Source organism: Amborella trichopoda, chromosome 1 (genome assembly GCF_054954075.1).
Source record: "Amborella trichopoda isolate Santa Cruz 75 chromosome 1, AtrichopodaSantaCruz75HAP2 v2.0, whole genome shotgun sequence".
Lineage (NCBI taxonomy): Eukaryota > Viridiplantae > Streptophyta > Magnoliopsida > Amborellales > Amborellaceae > Amborella > Amborella trichopoda.
Window position 1 is genome coordinate 42,287,536 of NC_142336.1, and position 16,678 is coordinate 42,304,213.

Here is a 16,678-nt window from a genome sequence, read left to right on the forward strand (position 1 = left end):
GTATTTCCTTGAGTCGACTCGCCATGTTTGATTTGAGTGATCTCTTGCTTTAAGTGATTTTGTATTATTTATTTATTTACTCATTCGTTCTTTCCTAGTCTTAGCCAAGACCTTAGTAATGATTATTTTTACAATTGGGTCCATTGTCATTATAATTAGTGTTTCAAAAAGTAGATTGCCTAGGCAAACCAACATTCCCAAAATCCAGACGAATTGGTGATCCAGATTGAAGAAGCGGTCCAATTATCTGATGTCAAAATAGGGCCCCAATAAAATTTAAACAATAATTTGACTCTTGAAAATATTAAAATGAAAAAGAATACAAAGATCAATAAATTAGTGATCTAGATGTGAGAATATATCAAATCCACTAGTGTGAGAATCAGACCCCAAACAGACCAATTAAGAATTTTAATTTTGAAAATAAAATATAGATATAATAAAAATATAAAATGGGTGAGGACTAGCCACGCAGACAATCTGCCTCGCCCAGTTCCCTAACAACTCACCCATTTATCTGACGGAATTGGGCGTGAGTTCGTCCAAATCGAATCAACTCCCTATTTCGACTAGGAACCAATCCATCCCCATCGATTCTCAATGTGGGTTAGTGGAATTTAAGATACTAATTATGATCATAACTTTGGATTTCTATGAACAGAGGGAGGGAGAGGGGGGACTAGAATTTGTTTTGTGTAGAGAAAGAAGGTAGAAAGATTGTTTATGTAAAGAGACATAGAGAGAGAGAGTGGTGCCACTGACTTTTGTTCGAGATATAGAGCGTGAGGAGAGAGTAAGATTCTGGGGTGAGAAAGAAAGTAGTAAGATCTGTAGTTGAGATAGAGAGTGAGGGAGAGAAAGAGAGAGAAGAGTAAAAAATTAAGATAAGGGTTTGAGAAATAAATTTGGAGTCAAGCTCCTGTTTATTCATTTGTGCTCCCTCAATAATAAATGTGCATATGAAAGAAACAACTCAAGAGTGCACCACGATTTACTATCATAAAAAAAAGCTTAAGAAAATGCAGCCAAGGGCCTACATTATTCAAACACAAGAAAAGTTAAGGTCTCATGGTAGCCTTTGAATAAGGCAAAAAGCATATCACGAGAAGGAAGGCTATCCTTCACAATCTGAATGCTACTCATATGTTCAATCCAAGAATGAATAAGTGGGGTCTTCTCAGCATCATAATGCTCTATATTTGCAGCTTCCCCTAGAGCTCCCATCCACACGCCTAGAAAATTTGCAACTATGTCTAAAAATCCAATATTTTCTCCACCGAAAAACTTCCCCTTGAGCCCTCCTTGTAGGGTTTTCAGGCCCTCTTGAAATTCCTCTGAGGGCCTTCGCCTGTTGCGCCCCTTGTTTGCTATAGGCAGTCCAGCAGGTAAAGCAAAACCTGTTCGGAGAAAAGGACAAGACAAGGAGTATCAAATGGATCCGCAGAGTTAATCTAGGAGGGTGGATTGGTTTGGTGGTCAAGAAGTGTCGCCCTTTAAGTTAGTGTCAAATCTATACATCCAATCCAAATAAAATAAAATAAAATAAATAGTGCAGATTACTCCAACCTCATTTCTACAAAATAAATAAATATGTTGCATTTTATATACTTTTTCCATTAATCAAAGAAATTGAGAATTTTATGGTCATCCAAATATGGGGGCACTAAACAGTTTTCCCTTGGTTTCCAGGATGACATTGTCATTTTGTTGGAGCATGGAAATGAATTCACAATTATTTGGTATGTCTTTAGGGTCCTGAATCTTTCAAAAACACGAGGTACGTACCTATGAGAGGAAAAATTCCATCTTGCATATGGATTTAGAATATGAAAAAGTCCAAAATTGTTTCGGATGCATTGCAACTTTCGGTACATGCTAAAAAAATAGTGCAGATCAATGATCCGCAAAGAATTACAATGAATCGTAAAAAATAGAGCACATATTACCAAACATTCACTCTTATAATGGTTTAAAAATAATCAAGATCCACACAAATAAATAATTTCCAAAAGTCGATTTAGAATAAAATGATAAAACAAGATGGCATTACAATTTAAGCTGTCTTTAAAGAGGTTGCAAACATGCATAGCCCAAAACTAAATATATTATAAACAGAAAGTGAAAAGCAGCCCTTCATAAAACCTAAGATCCATCTATCCTTCTTTCTTTCACTTTTTCATTTTTATTGATAAGATGTAACATCAACCTCATGGGTGAGACCTACTCAATAACAGAAAATACTTGGTACGATTCTAATCCACAAATTCAATCTAGAAACTTGTTTATCTAGATTTAAGAGTCTTAAGACCTTCAATATATCGCACAACAACAAATTTCAAATATTACCTTCTCATCGATGAACTTTGACCAGAATCGAGCTTGAGCCCTCTCGTACGGATCCTTGGACAGAATGGGATTTTTTGAACAGGTTTCCTCTATGTATTCTAATATTACCACCGATTCACAAATGGGTTTTCCACCATGAATGAGCACAGGAACCATCTTGTGCACAGGGTTGGTCTCCAAGAGGAGCAGTCTTATTTTTTAGGTCTTCTTCTATGAATTCATACTCAATTCCCAACAACCTCATTATTTGCTCTTCGGACGCCATTTTATGTGAGTTTGCAATACTACTTTGCGCCCTTTTTATAGAAATTTTGAGGGCCTCGAACTTCTATTTGTGCTTCCTCTTTTTTCTTTTTCTTTTTTAAATGATCCTTAAAAATTCATAACTCGAGCACCTGCGCTTTTACCGCCTCTTTCCTATGGTCTTTGACGTCAACCTTTATCTTTTCGCATGCGTAATATCTAGGCTTCTTTCTTTTTTATTTTGAGAGCATGCGTCATGCTCCCTAAAGAGCGTACTATATGTTTACTCTCTCTGCCAAAACACTTAATTGGGAGATTTTTTTTGTGATCTGAAAATTTGGGATCCATCTAATTATACTAGATGATAAATTCTTGATCATCTAGATCATTCCCTCCAAAAACTGGATGGCTCCAGCACAAACTTAGTATGCCATTGTTTAGGCGCTTAGAGAGTGAGAAATATTTTTTTTTTTCTTTTTCCTTTGAGCTTGGTTTTCGGTTCTAGATATCATATCCCCAAAATTTGGGATCTCAACGAAATTCACAGTATAAATTTTGTTTGAGGGAGTAAATGGATAGTATACTCCTACAAGAGTAAGAATTCCTTTTTGTTTTGTTTTTGCTTATAGTATTGCTCGAGTTGGCCCAAGAATTTGAAAAGAAGATTGGTAGTAATGTTTATTTTACCAAAAAGATTTACTGCTTTTGTAAGGAGTATACTATCTATATACTCCTTCAGTCAAAACTTACATTAGGAATATCATTTAGATCCCAAATTTTTGGGATGTGGTCTATAGAATCTAAAAATCAACCTTAAAGGAAAAAAAAAAATTATCTTCATCTATGTACCAAAAAAATAGTATCCCAAGATTGTATTGGAAACATTTAATTTTTGGAGGAAATGATCTAGATGTTCAAAAACTTAAAATTTATTTATTTATCTTAAATAATAATTTAATTATAATTACATTGATCGCAAAATTTCAAAAGAAAAATAAAAAATCATAAGTGTATTGCCCGAGGGAGTAAACTTATAATATGCTTGTGAGGGGGCATAATGTATCCGCTCCTTATTTATGGGCCGTCTTTTAGTAGTGCCACTATGCGTCCTCTCTAACATCTCGACAGTTTCAAAGGACTGCAAAGATATTAAATCCCCCTCGTACAGATTAATTGCTTCTCAAGTTTTGTGATTGCGCGTATCGAGCATTTGGGAAAATTTATGGTTTATGTTGAAGTTATTATTTTTAGGGTGCGGTTTCTATAAGGTTTCAACCATAAACAATCTAATTAAGGTGATCTTTAAAATTTATCGTTATGTAATTTTATTGTAAAATTTTTTTAGTATTATTTTAAAATATATTTTCATACCTAATTAGAAAATTTTAAATTTAAAAAATGGTTAAAATCAAGTAGATCTATAAATATATGAAAACCTTGAAAATGGACGGTCTAGATAACTGTTGCAAGATGCACTATTTTCAGGACTGAAAAACTTTTTTTTTCACATTAATACATTTCGATGTCGAGATGATCGACTAGAGTGTTTTGTCAACATTAAAACAACATTTGCGATATATTTTGGAGGTGCATCTGCGATTCTATTTTTTAAGGTTGTAACTTTGTATAAACTTTTCCCTTATTTTTATGGATTTTTCTAGATTTTAAGGATTGCATATTTAATCTTCCATATTTTGTATAATAAACCAATCTCCCTATTGAATATGGTGTAGAAAGGGAGCACACAGCATTGTAGTGGTTCATCAGAAAAATAAACTCTATATTCTTGAGAAAAAACTCTCACACACACACATATATATATATATATATATATATATATATATATATATATATATATATATATATATATATATATATATATATATATATATATATATATATATATATATATATATAGTGTTAGACCTACATTATTGAAATACTGCGCACCTCTAAAATCCATAAAAATGACTATTTGAGTATTGGAAAAATCCTCAAATAGATATTCTCAACCTCGAGGTATATATGCATATGACAAAAAAAGATTTAAAGTCAAGCGAAATGTATACATATACAAGAAAATTTTAAAGTAACAAAAATAACGAATCTTGCAAGGCATTATCTGTAGTTCCTGGTTAGGATTTGCGCTCTCTCTCTCTCCATTTATAGGTGTCTAAGCTAAACACCAGTTAGAAGGCCGTTATTAATCCTTAAAAGGGCTCAATGATCTTATTTATGAATGTAGAGTTTACTTTTACAATTTTAATTGACAAAAAGAAACGTTTATATAAGGTTGCAACTTTATACTATATAGCTAAGGTGTATCTCAAAAATTGAGTAGAAAATAATGTTTTAAAGTTGGAAAACATTCCAACTAATCATGCCAACCTCAAGATATATGGTATAAAAAAAAATAATTTAAGTTTTAAAAATAGTTCATCTTGTAACAAGTTATCTGGACCATCTATTTTCAAGATATTCAAGTATTTATAAATTGCTCATTTTGTACCATTTTTTAATTTTCAAATTTCATAATTATAGAATAAAAATAGATTTTCAAGCATTCATAAAGTTTTCGACCCCAAAAATATATATCTAGAAAAAAATTTAAATATGTGCGTTACTTTCATAGTATAAGAAGGGCACATTATACAAACCTCACCCTGGATAAAATTACCATCTAAAAAATTGTCAATTTTTTTTAAATTGCCCATATTTCAAGATTGGAAGTTTTGAAAATGAAGGGAATTTTGATAATTTGACCCACTTGGCCCGAAGTATATTGCAAAAACATCCTAGTTTTTATTTTCTTTGATATGCAAAATTTTTTTTTAAAAAAATGCTCGTTGATAGGTGTTTGGGAAATGAAATGGCCGAATGTCCAAATATCCATTGTTGCTAATATAAACCAAAGATATTTTGTAATTCAGAAGTTCTATATTTCTAACGGCGAACAACTAGACATGTTTTGTATTATGGCTCTAGTTAATAAAACAAAATACATATAATGAGACCAGTTACTTTTAATACAAGGAGGTCATAATTATCATTGCACGTTAGATTTGAAATTGGGTGGTTGAGGATGTGTTATTGTTTAGTCACAAAGTCCATGACAATTTTTCACTAATTTTGTGATATATTTTTATCTATTGGATTTCACATACAGTGGCTAAAAGTGATTGTGACATCCTTGTATGAAAAAAAAAAAAGGTCTTATAATATATAATCCCTTAAATAAATAGGCCAAAGAATCCATGCCCTAATTGTCCCGTACAGCCAACCTAGAACAAATGAAATTTAGGAATGTTCAACAATTTTTTTGTGGAGGTACTCTTTTGAAATCAATTTCAAAAGCAAATTCTATGGTGGATATCATAACAGAGCTTAAAGGGTGATATTTATATTATTAGGCTTGGTGATAGTCAAAATCACTATAATTATATTTTCCTCAAAAGATTAAGGGTATTATAGTAAAAAAAAAATGACTTTCTTGGAGAATAAGAAAGAAGTTTAGTGATCTTTATAAAAAGGCGTTAAGTTAGACATGAGAAGGGATTAGGTAGGTCTTCAAGATAGAGACCAATGGCCTAATAGATAGAGGTTGTTTTTCTCATGGAGGGCTTTTTTTCCTTTTTTTTTTTATAAGTGCCCAGGAGGTTTTGAGTTGGTAAGGTTTTCACTTCTAGAAAGAGAAAGTCTCTTGGTTGCTCTTAAGATTAACTTTCTGATACTGGTGCAGTGGTAGGAATGACGAGGTTAATCAATAGCATTGCTCGATCAAGAGAGCAGGTTTAAAAGAGTAGATTGGTGAGAAATATTTTACTGACGTTGGGAAAGAGGTGTATTTCTTATAACCCAAAATTGTAATCTTCATTGTTATAGTGGATTTCTACTTACTAAGGCTGGGGATATAGGGTGAAACGCGTAAATCGTATGTCTTTATAGTGTGATTTTAGTTTTTGCTCTATTTCTTGTGCTTGATTTATAGTTGTATTCATCTATTTTACATTTAGCATATTGTTTACATAATCATGGGTGTGAAAGAAGACTAATGCGATCTTGTCGGGAAATATATTTTTTATTTTTCTACTTTATCTTTTTTTTTTTTTCTTTTGGCAAATATCACTTACAAGTAGTCTTATTACAATAATTCTTGCTTCAAAGAAAACAAAACTAACAAATCCAATATCTTAAAAACCTTTGATGCCATTAAACCAATTTTCTTTAAACAAAGAAAATATCCACAATTCTTATGCTTGGGAATATAAAACCAATATAATTAAATATAACAAGAAACAAAAAAAGAAAGTGTCGGAGATTACCTCAACCGGGCTTATTACACCCCACACCGAGTCACCAACATCCGATGATGTGGGATCAACAGTTTAGCTTCAATCTCAAACCAGGAGAGCAAATTTTGGTCAAACTGAGTATTCATCCTTAAATCTCTACAAACTCTAACCCCCAAAATTTTCTTGACGGGGCATGCCCCTATGGGAGAGAGAGAAGAGCGAGAGCTGTAGGAGAGAAAAAAGTGTAGAGAATAGGGAGAGGGTGAACCATTATTTATAGAGGAGAATTAGGTTTAGGGTTTCTCATAGTTTGCCTCTTTATTGAGATTAAATATGGACCGTTGATCAAAGTGACTTGTGGGGTGAAAAATCTGAGTTATCCATTCCATAGATGGGCCATCAATATTATGGAATGTACTTGGACCATTATCCCTTTTTCATTAAACCATTTTTTCATCAGTATATTTAAATAAATTGAATCCTATTAAATATTATTCATTCTATAAAATAGCGTATTCTTTCCTATACTATTCAAAGATATGTCAAGTCAATATATGCTTTGAATATTTAGGATAAGATGGGGTTAATCTTTTCCATATCTAATATGAAATCCCACAAAATACCTTTCCTAACCTTGAATACCTTGACAACAAAGCAAACAACCAAGAGGTGGGGCTTGCCACCCATGTATGGCACGTGTAGGCCCCACCCACCTGGTACATAGTAGGCCCATGTGCACTATGGGCCCCCATGATATTTAACAAATTAATTTCTAAAATATTATTTGAATTTTATACTTTTGTAAAATCAATAACTTTATTTTTATAAGTCTAAAAATTATAAATAAAATACTAAAAGACTCATTAAATTCAAATAATAATTCTAAAACAATTTTTATCATAAAACAAACATAATTCAATTAATATGATGGGGAAATTGATCCATATGGTTTAAGAATTGAATTAACAATCATGGGGTACTCTACCTTCAACTGTAGACTACGGACCACACTTGCTTTTATCAGACCGACCTAGTGTTTTCCATGACCTACAGTCCAAGCTGGGACTTATTAGCAGGTCACCAAAGTCTGGTTGATGAGCCGAGGGGTCCCAATCCTAGTCTGTGAATTTCAGGTCCTCCCGTAGAGACGGATCAAGGTCATCAAGACCTTATGCGACCATAGCTCTATGGCGCATAGGGGTATCTGTCGCATATACATATGCTTCACCCTAAAATGTGGATATCTAGCTTTTCCGAATGATCTATCGATATCCATATCATGTGATGGATCATGGATGAGGTTTTAGCCCCTGTCTCTGTAGGCCCACCATCACATACAAGGGTCACACAGTCCCTCAGCTCATTCATCCAAGCATAAGTTTCGACCTCATCGAGGGATAACCCATAACTTGTCTCGATTTATTCTCTATGCCTAGATACTTTGGATTTTCCAACAGACTAGCCTAGATCGTCAAGCACAGTCCGATATCAGCAAACATCGTTTGCTTAGTATGGCCCACGAGGGACCACACTCCCATTGAGTTCATGTTCCACTATATTATTTCATTTTACAAGCAGTCATAAAGCTTTTAAAGACCACATAAACCTAACATCTCCCACTTGGGCTTTGAAAGCCTTACATTCTCACTTTCTCTCATTCCTATCTCTCTCTCCCAATTACAATTTCTCTTAAGTATTTTTACTTATTCTTTCACTATATTAATCATGACTTTCGACATCAATCCTTTTACAAAAAGATTTATAAAGGCAACACATTTTTCTCTTTGCTGTTCGGATCTCATCTCAAAAGTGGTCGTAGTTCATCTTTCACATCGCATCACGAATCATAGACGTAGAAGACCATCACGGACCCTCATCGCATGAGGTTGTATGTTCATGGACTCAAAATAGTTCTTTAAATAAGCTGCTCCCTTTTGTAACCATACAACCAGCACCACACATTTGGGTTCTATGGGTGAACAATATTATAGCCTTTTGTTCCATCTGATATGTCAAATACTAGCAGGTGCTCCCACTGGAATATTAGGTTATCTCGATCTTTCTCGATCTGACCTCATTCCTAAGGTGATAAAAATATGGTTTTATATGATTGGAGTTCTTATGGCTCCTTTGACACGCATATCGCTGTCGTGCTGTCGCAGAAAATTCTTACTGCCTCACAACGCACGAGGTGAAAGTCAAGTCTATTAAGAAATTTATTAATTCATATGGCCTCCTCGATCACCAAAAAGCACGCTACGTACTCTACCTCCATAGTGGACAATTTCGTCACATCCTGTTTTCTTTATTTCCAAAAAACTGCACCCCCTCCAAGTATGAACACATATCCAGATGTAGACTTCGCATCATCTGGATCCGTGAGATAGCTTGCACATGTATATCTGAATATCCAAGCAGCTAAAAAAATGTGGGTCTGTAGCAGCTCCCACTCAATTATTGCACATACAACATATACATTCTCAACATTGTTATGCATATATCATGAGGTAGCAAATCAAGTCTCATACAATATGTAATTCAATACCCATTGGTTTCACAATATGTAAAAACCTTCATGAACCACAAAGGTTCAACCATACTAGGCATCTTGGTAGTAAATTCATACAAACCAAGTTATCTAATCAATACACCATGTGTCAAGGAAGCCTAGCACGATGGAATTCCTATAACATTCCCTATGGTTCAAAGTTTTAAGTAATCGAGAACTCTAAATAACTAGAAATATAATTCAAGGCACATAGTTATTTTAAAAAAAACAGTGCATGATAGTTTTTCTCACACTTTTATAAATACCTTCAAAACACAATACTTTTCTTTTTAATAAAAAAAATTGATATATATATATATATATATATATATATATATATATATATATTCACAAGCAATAGTTATATAATAATATGACAGTTTAAAATGATTTTCATAAAGACTTAATGGACGTTGCAAGACTATGTGGTTTTTTCAAAACCATATTCACAGACTTAGGTTTTTCTCAAATCATCCAATTTAATTTTAAAATACATGCTTAGTCTTCATAAATCATTTTAAAGCATTCACCTTTAATTTCCTACCAAGTCAAGTTCATGGCCACAAAAACAAATCATATATACTATCTTATAATTTTATCCAAAATAAAGCATGACTAAAAAATGTCTATTAAAGTCTTGACAAAATACTTATTTTTTGGCAATTTTGGAGAATTTATCAATAGATCATCATCACATGCAACACATCATATTATAGACATTATTGAGAGGACAGTCGCCAAGACCGAATTCCAACAAAATACTCCCTTTGTACTTACATATTTGAATGAGCTACACCCATCTCTCATTCTTCATCCTCAGGGCTCAAAGCCCTCGATCAAATCACATCTCCATGTATATCACTATCTTAAGTAGTTTATACTCAAGCACACGGAGGCACAAAACACAATGTATTCAAAACCGGCTCTTTCAAATTTATTAGTACTTATCTCTCAATGTCCATACATTCCATACATATTCATAAAACAATTAGCCAAAATATAATCAAAGCATATTAAACAAAATTATTGAATCATCTTTCCCTATATGACATTACCATGTAATGTGGGATAGATTTCATACCTCAAAACCATGTAGTGTGGTACTTAGGTTTTCTTGATTCATCGTTTTTACTTGTTTGACAAGCTTTTGTGATATTACAAGTACACGCAACTGATAGAGAATATATTGGTTATCTGTTTCACATGTCAGGAAGTGTCCATCTCTTCGGCACTTGGATTTTCCTGTCTTACACCGTGAAGAAAACCTCTTCTCCATCCCATTATTTCAAATATCACAATTTCAATTCTCCCACTAATCTGTTGCGTTTCTATGCTACGACCAAGTCTCTCTTTATATCCCTTCATTTCGAAGAAGCTAATATGTTTTTATAGGTATTGTATTTCTTCTTCTTTATGGTATTTCCAAATCGAATACTCTTCACATAGAGTGTTATATCTTGCCAACTCTGTATTACCTCTCTCTAAAACTTTATTATAATAAACCATACTCATAGCACACTATAAAACCATTTTAAATGAGCCTTAAAAAATATCTCCATAATTAGGAATCCAAAGATATGTCTTAACATGCCACATCTTTTTAATTTACTGTATAATAGAACTTGAGCATCCCATGATAAAAATATGATATCTCTCAACTCATAAAGAGTTAATCTTCGAATTCTTTTGAGTATTGAAATAGACTAAAAAATATAAAATATTACTTAGTTTTATCCCTCAATCATACCATTTAGTGAGTATTCATTTTAGTGACATTTACGTCACAATGCAATTTTTTCAGTTAAAAATCAGGTTGAGCACCTCTCAATAAAAAAATTGTTTCTCTCAATCCTCAAAGAATTTCTTCTTGAAATCTTTGTGTTGAAAGCTAAACTCAAAACTAAATCATAACATTATAATGTGAATCCCAAATAATAATTTTCTTTAGAAAAATAACTAAGTGACATTCATGTCATAAAATAAATCATACTACAGAATTTCAGGATGAATACTATCTAGTAAAGTTATTTTTTCTCTCTACCAGCATGGAGTTTCCCTTTTAAACCAATTTTTTTTAAAAGTAGACACATAATAATAACACATATATTTTCACAAGCCTTATATCACTCTGTTAAGTAGGCTTGATAAATATAGTTATCCACTCCTTCAATGAAGGACATACCAAATTGCAGAAAATTCAAGATGACCTCTATTCAATCCAAAATTTTTATTCATCTCTTCCCATAGGTATTTTTCTCTCAAACAAATTTTATTAGAAACTAGACTCAGAATGGAAGCCTAAAATCTTAGTGTGACCTATAAAACATTCTTTTAATAATAGAAATAAAATCTTGACTTCTAAAATCATAGAAATAATGTTTTTTGTAGAAAACAGCACTTGCGCATCCTTCAACAAATCGATCATTTCTTTTAAATCACAAAGAATTTCTTCATGAAACATTTTTTTCTTGAAATTAGACTCAATTTTATGAGTCATAGTAAAATTTCAGCAAGATATAAAATCATATCAGTAGATAGTTCCTAGATTTTACGGGGTTAGAACTAACGCCCTTCATTGATGAGTCCATAACTTTCAATTCCCTCAGGATTTCCTATTGAAATTTTGTCGGTAGATCCTACTCTCAAAGACACACAATATTAATGGGTATGCGATAGAAAAATACATCATTATCTTCTTCATATCACTGCTCCAAAATAGCCCAGAATGCCCATTATGCAGAGTGCATTTTTTGTGTTTCCAATAATTCTTAACTGTGGGTTACTTGACCACAAAGGTAATTGGCTTTCATGTATCTCATTCCCAAGCTTGATCTAGACTTAATAAAGAAAAAAAGATAACTAATGACATCAAGATACCTTTCCTAAATTTGAATAACTTGGCAACAAAGCAAACAACCAATAGGTGGAGCATGCCACCCATGTGTGGCACGTTGGGCCTAACCCAAATAGTACATGGTGGGCTCATGTGCACTATGGGTCCCAATGATATTTAACAAATTAATTTTTAAAATATTATTTGAATTTTATACTTTTGTAAAATCAATAACTTTATTTTTAAGTCCAAAAATTATAAATAAAATATCAAAAGACTCATAAAAATTCAAATAATAATTCTAAAACAATTTCAATTATAAAACAAACATAATTCAATTAATATGATGAAATAGATCTATATGGTTTAGGAATTGAATTAACAATCATGGGGCACTCCACCTTTAACTGTGGACTACAGACCATACTTGTTTTATCAGATTGACCTAGTGTTTCCTATGACCCACATTCCAAGCAGGGGCTCATTAGCGGGTCACCAAAGTCTGCCCGATGAGCCAAGGGGTCGCAATCCCAGTCTGTGGATTTCAGGTCCTCCCCTACAGACGAATCAACGCCACCAAGACCTTATGCGAACACAGCTCTATGACACATAAGAGTATCTCTTGCACATGCATATGCTTCACCCTAAATGATGGATATCTGGCTTTCCCAAATGATCTATCGATATGCATGCCGTGTGATGGATCATGGATGAGGTTTTTGCCCCCGTCTTTGTAGGCCCATCATCACACACAAGGGTCACATAGTCCCTCGGCTCATTCATCCAGGCATAAGCTCTGACCTCATCATGAGATAACTTAGAGCCATTCTCGATTTGTTCTCTATGCCTAGATACCATGGGTTTTCCAACCGACTGGCCTAGATCATCAAGCACAGTCCGGTATCAGCAAACATCATTTGTTTAGTATGGTCCACAAGGGACCACACTCCCATTGAGTTCATGTTCTACTATTTGTTTCATTTTACAAGCACTCGTAAAGCTTTTAAATGCCACATAAACCCAATAGGGTGGGATCCCAATATTTGGGATTCTTGGTCCTGCAAGCAAAGGGTGCTCAAGAGCCCTTCACATATTATGTGTCGACCTTAAACAATTAAAGTATGGTGCACCCCCTGTTGAAAGATGCAGTTCTAATAATGAAAACACTTAAAATGGCATGAAAATATATTTTATCCCTTGTTGACAATTTAGATCCAAAAGGACTTGGTTACTATGCGGCTAAACCCGCATATGTAGAAATGTGAGCTTATTAATAAATATATTTTTGAAATGGATTTTTAGACTTAATTTTTAAGGGCATGTAATCTCTTACATGAAGATCATGAATATGAAAAAATAAGTAAATTTTAAAAACTAAAAATAATAGTTTTAGTAAGAAAACATTTGGACCGTGAGTTTCCATTGTTTTTAGATGGAACACCTACTTGCATCATCTTTAGGATAGATGCTTTATACTTTTTAGATCGCATATGTAGTTATGCGGTCCAGCCCGCATGAGACAATTTTCCGATCCAATAATATGCAGTTCGAGTACAGATATAAAAACTTAAAAATCCTAATCCAGATAATGTATTATGAGATGCATTATTTTTATGCCTTGAAATTCATTTTTTTTTATGTATTTACATATAATGCTTTAGATGATCAATTGGAGAGTTTTCCGGCTTTGGAATCACTATTTTTTTTTTTTATGGGATTTGAAAGCGCATTTTACTTTTATGTTATATGAAAGTGCATTTTACTTTTATCTAAAAAGGAAAAAGTTTATACAAGGGTGAGGCCCTAAACAATCACATTAAGACACACCTCATAAATTCACTAAAAGAGGTTTGTTTTGATGACTTAAAATCTTCAAATTGATCATCTTGACTTTAAATGTTCATAAATCTGCTCCATCTAAATTATTTTTTATAATTTAAAATTTTATAATTAGAGATAAAAATAAATATTCAGGCTATTACAAAGATTTCTACTAGTGAAACATATGTTTGATACTATTTGAAAGTACGCCTTATTTTTATTATTTAGGGCCTCAACCATATACAAATAATTATATACAAACTAACTCTTGAAAAATTATCAGAAATATACATTATTTTTCGTTTAATTGGAAAAAAAAACTTTTAATTATTATTTTTTTACCAAAATAACATTTGCCGTAGAAGTATTACCATAATGACTACCACAGCATAACAATACTTACGATAGGGCATTCAGTATAACATGACTACCGCTAAAGTTATTTTGGTAAAAAAATAATATCAATTTTTTTTTTTAAAAAAAGAAGTAAAGTATGCAGGAAGTTTATAAAAGTTGAGAATATTTTTTAATTTGAAACTTTAAACCCTTTAATAACATTTTTCACAAAACAAAAAGTGAATCAAATCACCAATGATGTGACACGCTGTACTATCCAGTCCTTAATCGCACTGGTGATGCCATCGGTGACGTAAATGGACAGCATGATCATCCGTTAGCATTATCATCCGTGACGTAAATGGTCAGCAAGTCAATTGCGAGAGAGAAACAGTGAATTTAGAGAGAGAGAGAGAGAGAGAGAGAGGGTGTCAATTTTTGAGTGTCGAGGACATAAATGCTACCGGGCTCAAACTTTCCAAGGGACCAACCCACAGCGTTTGACCATGGGTTGTTAAAATTGAAGCCACTTCAATACCACAAATTTTCAGACTTGATAATTTGGCAAGACACAAATTTTAGGGTTTCCAGGCATAAAATGGAGCAAAGAATGGAGAACATGAACACCACTACTTAGCAATGGCAAAGGAGCACAAAGTGAGGTTGTTGGGAACATGGAGAAGCCCATTTGTTTACAGAGTTCGTCTCGCCGTCAAACTCAATGGAATTGAGTACGAATGCATAGAAGTCGACCTCAAGAATAAGAGCCCCCTTCTTTTAGAATCCAACCTTGTGCACAAGTTGGTCCCTGTGCTCATTCATGGCAATAATCCGGTTTCAGAATCAAGTGTGATCTTAGAATTTATAGATGAAACATGGCCTGAAAATCCTCTCATGCCACATGACCATGACATAGCCGTTGCTTGATTCTGGTCCAAATTCATCGATGAGAAGGTAAAGTTAACAATTTGGGCCATTTGCCCTGCAATTTTTTTTAAGAGGAAAAGTATATACATAATAACTGTTGTAATTATTATTATTTTGGGACAAGGAGCTCACAATTACCCTAATCGTTACCCTGTGAAATTGAATAGTTGGGTATATATTTTTGCCTCGAGGTCCAAAAGAAATTTTCAAACTTTTTGACATGCTCCAAACTCTGCAATTTCCCAATAGACTGTTAATGCATCAATGGTGAAGTCTTATATTATGGTCTCTTTTATTTTTCATGTCATAATGAGCATTAATGAGGAGAAGAAGTTAGTTTGTAAAATAGTTGATGTTAGCATGTGAACATTTATCTTGAACCTTGGCATATAACCTGATTTCCATTTTGTTTTTCTTCAAAGATAGCCATACTTGCCCATGATAACTTGATCAGTGGCTCACAATTTTTATTTGTTCCCTTCAAACAGTGTATGGCACCAATGAAGACGGTTCTCTCAACAGAAGGCGTGGAACAAGAAAAGGCCATGACGGAGATTAAAGAAGCTCTTAAAACCCTGGAAGGGGGCCTTAAGGGGAGGTTCTTTAGTGGAGAAGTAATCGGTTTTGTTGACATTGCCGCTAGTAGTCTAAGCATCTGGTCAGAAGTGCTTGGGGAAATAGTTGGCACAAAATTCATAGATTCTGAAACATTGCCACTCTTACGTTCTTAGTTTGAAGAGTTCACAAGCATTGATCTGCTCAAGGAGAGCTTTCCTCCTTACAATAAGCTTATCGCCTCCGACAAAGCTCGCCGTGAAGACCATCTCGCAGCAAAGTTTTTTCCAAATTAATTATATCAGTCTCTGAGTTTCAGAGTTTCACTTGGAGATTAAAAATTATAGCAAGAAAAGGTCGAAAGACTTAGCTTGTGGAAGATTTCTTTGATCACAATTTGCATGTAGAGTTGAGTAGCTAAGAAGATTGTATCTTATAGGTTATAGTGGTTGTCGTTTAAAGCATTATGATAAGGTACTTTGATCCTCCACTTATCTAAACTGAATACTCTAAAAATCCTCAAATAACATTCTGGTTCCTAGATAGAGATGAAACGGGGGCGTCATTTTTTGGTTAAGGAGAATTTGAGAAAATAAAGAGAAGGATGTGAAGACCTTCCTATTTTTAGCCATGCTAAAGTTGTTCTCTCAAGATTGTATTTTGACTTTTTACTAATAAAAATTAGTGTAAACAAAGGTAGACTGCGGCACAACAATCCTCGGGATACTTGAAAACAGAAGGGTAGAAAAAAATTTCACCAACTATTTCGGTAAAAAA

The 16,678-nt window shown here is 33.4% G+C and overlaps 2 pseudogenes across 1 annotated transcript; one reads left to right on the forward strand and one right to left on the reverse strand.

Moving 5' to 3' along the window:
• Positions 1 to 995: 995 nt before the first annotated feature.
• On the reverse strand, positions 996 to 2,611 carry LOC148783842 (putative glutathione S-transferase; annotated as a pseudogene).
• Positions 2,612 to 14,913: 12,302 nt separating this feature from the next.
• LOC148783843 (putative glutathione S-transferase) lies at positions 14,914 to 16,417 on the forward strand (annotated as a pseudogene). The gene is made up of 2 exons (XR_016040243.1): positions 14,914 to 15,373; positions 15,769 to 16,417. The product of XR_016040243.1 is annotated as a putative glutathione S-transferase (transcript).
• The last annotated feature ends 261 nt before the right edge of the window (positions 16,418 to 16,678 follow it).